This window comes from Nanorana parkeri, unplaced genomic scaffold, assembly GCF_000935625.1.
Source record: "Nanorana parkeri isolate BGI_ZX_2015 unplaced genomic scaffold, ASM93562v1 scaffold1081, whole genome shotgun sequence".
Taxonomy (NCBI): domain Eukaryota; kingdom Metazoa; phylum Chordata; class Amphibia; order Anura; family Dicroglossidae; genus Nanorana; species Nanorana parkeri.
In genome coordinates, this window is record NW_017307349.1 from 74389 (window position 1) to 80388 (window position 6000).

The following is a 6000-nucleotide window of genomic DNA, read 5'->3' on the forward strand; positions in this document are numbered from 1 at the left end:
TGCAGTAAGCTCAGAGAAGGAGCAGTACATGGGACCAGTCAATAAAAAGAGGACACCAGAAACTATGTGAATTTACTACACATCCTATGTGAACAACAGGCCAAAATGCCCACCACCTCACCACATGTAATCAGCCACCAAAACATTCCTTATTTTCACCTAAAAGCAGTTAGGCTTATTCCTGTTGTTGGTCCTGGCTCTGGTGGGAGGGCTGAGGTTGCTACAGTCATAAGCTGGGTACAGTGGTCAATCTTCTTAGCTATCCAGTTATAGGCTTTTCCTAAACACAGTTCCTGGCCACGTGATCCTCTTGCCACAGCTAGGCAGGATAAACACATGGGGAGAATGGGCCTGTAAGCAGGTGAAAGTAGCATTTTAATATCAGGGCACGCTCAGAAATAGGTACGTTAAAAAAAAGGGTTGTTCTGAGTGGGTTAAAGCCTACTTTAATAAACACAATTTTTTGTTTTTGTTTTACATATTTATTACTTAATTATACTTAATTATATATGGACTGGCCATACAATGTACAATGTTTGTGCAGCATGTCCCAGTGAAAGTATGGAAAGGGTTTTGCTGGCCTATATCTATTCAAGCTCACTGGTAGAAAAGACTTTCAGGGCTCATTCACAGTATATACGTTCGGGCTGTGCTGGCCATTTTAAGAGTGCAGCCCGAACACAAGACAAGGCAGTTTGCCTTGTCATGGGTGGTGACAGTTCACAAAACTGCCATCCAGTGGCGTGCACTTAAAATAGTACGGAATGCAGTACTTTTTTTAAGCGCACTGAAGTGAGATGCAGTACAACCGCATTGCACCATGGTGAGCCCATAGAACTTAATGAAATATATCTTGTGACATTTCAGTAATGTTCTAGCAAAAAATAATAAACAGTGCGATGCGGCTCAATTGAGCTCATCGGCACTGTCAGTGTACATGTACACCGGCAGCCGTGCAGTTGACTGTGGCTGCTGGTGTGAACAAGCCCTAAGGCTTATAAATATTCATAAATAAAAAAATAGTTACATATTTGTCATTTTTTTGCCCATCGGTACTTCTTTTTTCAAGAATTTTAATTATGAAGTAAATCAGTGGGAAAGAGAATATGGAGGCTGCCTTTGCTTACTTGTTTTTAAAGGTGCAGGCTCTGGTGCCAACATCCTGATTTAAGCTTTATTACCTAATAATTCTAGATTAGAATAAAATGTCACCAGCTGCATCTTTGTTCTGGGCCGGTCATTTGCTAGGTAGTAAGGCCAGATTAGGGTGCATGGACACCTCTGTGTTGGAAAATATCCGCATTTTACATGCGCTTGTAATATGTTTTATATGCCATGCATTTTGAAGCATTTTACATTTGTTGAGTTTTTATAGAAAATCAGAAGTGGAAAGATGTTTCCTGGTTTGTTTGTTTTTACAAGATTGTAAAATGTTACCATTCATTTCTATATAACCCGAGTTTACATGGAAAATGCTTTTAGAATGCTGCTGGCAATATTATAACAAACTGCAATGCACTAAAACATGAAGGTATAAATAGTTCCATTCAGGAAAATATCGACTGCATTTTATACATGCAAAAAATGCAGAGTTGTAAATGCACCCTTAGGATGACAGCTCGGATAGCAACCCAGCTTAAATAATAATTAACAATGTATTTTGTTTTTTAACCCCTTCATGACTGAGGCCCTTTTTTCAATTTTTGCACCCATACCCCAGGCAGCAATAATATAAAAGAAACTCAGACTGCAAAACTGACCTTCTATTCAGAACTGTCTCCTGCATTACCTCTTTTTCAACAAAATATGTTCTCAGTGTTCCAGCACCCAATCCTGAAGATTTTGAGTGCACATGTGAGTGCAGGGTGTCATGGCCGCTAGGGAGACATTGCTATGGGACCTCTCAATCACGGTGTACTGGTACAGAGAGTAATCATTGCCAATCTCTGCATCAGTGGGAACCACCAAGCCCAAAGAAGAGGCGAAGAGGACCCTGCGCCATGACTTTATCAGCCTTAAGGCTTTGGAAAAGGTGTGCATTAAACCAAAAAAGCATATAATACAGCCAGTGTGGGCCACAAGGGTGGAGGGAACAGAGCCAGCAGTTGGCCTTTAAGCAGCTTCACATTTATCTATTTTGGTGATCTTTGCTGCAGGTTTCTGCACAGCACATTTTCCATGGGGATGGCTGCTAATGTATGTAAAACAAGTGTAAAAATAAACTGATGGCATTGCAACTGCACCACAGGAAAAATGCATGATATGAGCGAGAACGTAGACTGAGATAGCACCTCCTACTGGCCACATGGCCTTGTGTACAACACTGTTTGGTCAGTAGACCTGAGTGAAATAATCAGGTTGCCATAAATGACCTCTTTCTGAACATACTAGTTGCACAGCTGCCTCTGACATTAATAGCTCCTGAGTCACTCACACAGAACAAGTGTGCATCTGGTAAAGTTAGAGGAAAGTCAGAACTCCTGATGAGGAAACTAATTCTGTGTCAGTGGCTAAAAAGTATCTGAAGCTTCTGGATCAACATAAAAGTCAGACAGTAAGCCCAATTTCAACCCAACTGTCTGTGTCCCTCTTGAAGATATGAGGATTGTAAACAATGCCAGGCTGGGGGTAGGGAGAAGAGGTTAACACCTTGGGTGCTTCAGCAGGAGGGGGTAAAAAAAAGGGCAGGGCCTGCAACCTATGCTCCTGAAGTAGTTCACAGCTCACGAGAAGGGGCAAACTCTATTCACCTTGTCCCAGCACTGGCTGGAAAAACAGTTATTGATAACAAAAATAAATAAATCTCTCCAATGGGGACACAGACAGCAACAAAAATACTTTAGATCACCATCTGATAGATAGGTGCATTAAACAGTTTTTTTGGGTGTGTGCTTTGTTTCAGTCTTTTGAGAAATACCTTTTAAACTGGTATGTTCACATGAATACATGTTATCAATCAAGCCTATGGATTAAAATCCCTGGCAATTAAATGGTAGCATGTTGCCAAATGAAATGTAAACTTCTGTTGGTTGGTGGTTATTGTGGAAACCCCTCTTTATTCCCTCCTTGTGAGGCCCATGATGCCACAATTCAATGTTTTACTTGCTTGTGTTCACAAATTCCTGAACATTGTGTGCATATCCAGTCATACACATGTGAGTATTGTTGGGTAAGATTTTCTCATAAAGCAATGTGATAAAAATGCAATGTATTTAAGCTGTATATATAATTATAAAGGAGATGCAATGTCTATGTTAAATAAAGTGCCTTTTGTTATATATAATCATGGATTTGTAAGACGTGTGTATTTATATTCGGTTCCTATATCAAATTACTGAAAAGATATAAACATTTTAACCTACATTTTGCGGGCAGCTTGGTATGTGCACAATAAATACATTTTCTGGAGCCTACATAGCAGTATACTAATGATATGCTGCCATGATAGGCACCATGAAAGGAAAATTACAGTAAGTATGATACAATTTTCCATTCTTCTGCCCCAGTGGTAAATTAATTTGAAAAACACCTTGATTTTCAGCGCTGTCCCCCCTCCTCTTCCAGCCATTCAACCCAATTCCTGTGAAACAATGGTGTCAAGGCACTGCTCCCCACCCTGGACTCACAGGAATAATACTGCAGAGAGCAGAGACACATCTTTACATGGCACTGTTCTCTGCAGCATTTAGGATTCGGCCACCACCAAAAGGAAGAAGAGGGCAAAAAGGTCTGTGATGTCAACAGACTCAGTCGAAATCTATTTTTAATTTTTTGTTTCTCACGAGTATTGGGTGCTCTACTTAGGAGGAGGGCAAATGGAGGAAGGAGAGGAGCTTTAAGCTGTCCCCTTAAAGCCCATTTCCACCTTTGCAGAGGTATTTTTAAAACATATTCTAACATATGCTAGCAATGAACACTGACAGGGTTATTCACATAAGGGTGAAGAGTTTGGAGAAGACAGGAGAAGTGAACAATCTAGGACAACATAGCTGATTTGGAAAAATTCTCCGATTCAGCTCACTTTCCAGTTATAGACAGTTATAGACAGCTATATTGTCCTAGATCAGGGGTGCCCATAAGGTCGATCGCGATCCACCAGTCGATGGCGTAGCGATCACTGGTAAATCGTGATGTCCTCTCCTCCCGCCCGTAGGGCTTCTCTGGATCCCCGCTGCTCTCCCCATCTGTATGCAGTGGGGATCCGAGAAGAAGTGAAGGAACCGCTGCAGCCGGCGGCAGGGGAGGGCGGAGGAGGGACACGCTGTCACAGAACTAAGGCTGAGCGGTGAGGAACGAGAGAGAGATGCCCGGCCAGGATGTGACAGCCGGCCGAGCGGCAGAGGATCGGTACATATCAGTGATGTACCAATCCTCTGTGCAGGACAAACACTGGAGCGATCAGCTGATCACTCCATTGTTTGTAAATAACTGAGACACACTGCTATGTGTCACCAGTTATGAATGAACAGGATGTGATTTACATCACTCTGTACAGAGGCTCCTCCCCATTCAGAAACTGGATGATAGTAGAGCTGGCTACGGGCCGGCTATGCCCGCGGTGCTCGTGCTCTAGGACTCACTGGAATGTAAGCCGACCGACTCATTAGTGCCTGCATTCCGGTCCAGTGCGATCTGCAAAAATAGTGCTCGCAGTATTTTTGCGGATCGCACTGGACTGGAACGCAGGCACTAATGTGCCTGGGTTCCAGGTGCAGGCGATCGCACTGTGGGCGAGGGGCCTGCCTGCGGTGCCATTGACTTCAATGCACCACCACGCCCCCTCCCGCCCATGAATGCAGGTGTTTTTTTGTTGGTAGATCTCATTGAGCTCGTCATTTGAAAAGTAGATCTCCAGACAAAAAATAGTGGGCGCCCCTGGCCTAGATTGTTCAATTCTCCTGCCTTCTCCAAACTCTTTACCCCTTTGTGAATAACCCTGTTAGTGTACATGCAGCAGGCATATGCAGTTGATGTTTATGACAACAGAAACTTATTTTTTTTGTTCTTTTTGACCTCTCCCAATTATTAGTATTCATAGTGGCACTCTTCTTCCCCTGAACAGTGTATTGTGTTCAAAGGCAGAGCTGCTGTTTACTGATCGTGTTACAATAAATAACAGGGAAGGGGAAGAGCTGTTTACAGCCTCATTACAATCCGACCCCCGTGTCAGACTGATTTTCCTGTGGAGAAAATGTTGAATTTGTAGGCTTCAGGCCTAACACAACCTTTATCAAAAAAATGAGGAAAGCCTGCAATGTGAATCATGAAAATGTTCACATGTATACATCATCACTGCACCTCTTCATTACCACAATAAATGCTAATCACTTACAAAGGTGGAAATAGACTTGAAATCCCCACTGTAGAACATAATCTTCTTTGCGCTAAAACACAGTTCCTGGGATCTACATGGCTGCAACAGTCATTGAGACTCAGTAAACATTAAATATCCCACATCAAGTGTGGCTTTTCTTTCTTCTGCACATTGATGGCAAGCCTGAATCATATAAGCCATATATTATAGAACCATACATAACCCTGTATTTCTTTGCCACGTTTCCAATAATAACAGTTTCTACTGCTGCGCTTCATCCACTAGGCGGTTATGTTCTTGCTGCAATATATGGCCAACAACATCAATAGGAGAAGTCCTTGTAGGGTGACTGAAGACTGAAGCTTTAGAGGGATGGTAATCACAGGATTTCTCTCTTCCAGGGGCGTCCCGAGGCCGGGTGACACCCGGAGCGGTGTCCGAGTGTCACCCCGCCGAGACGTCACCATGCCAATCACATCACGCTACTGCCCGGTCCCCGCCCAGGGGCGGAACTACTGCCGTAGCGTGCTGGTTCCTCCGCCCCACTCTCCACGCTACATGGGTCACTATAGCAAGATGGGGATGCCAGACACCCGATACTATGGGTGGTAGCAGTGGCGCAACTATTATCTCAACGGAGGAGGCAGGGGCCTGGCAGAGGAGGGGGCTGGGGCCAGAGGCCCTGC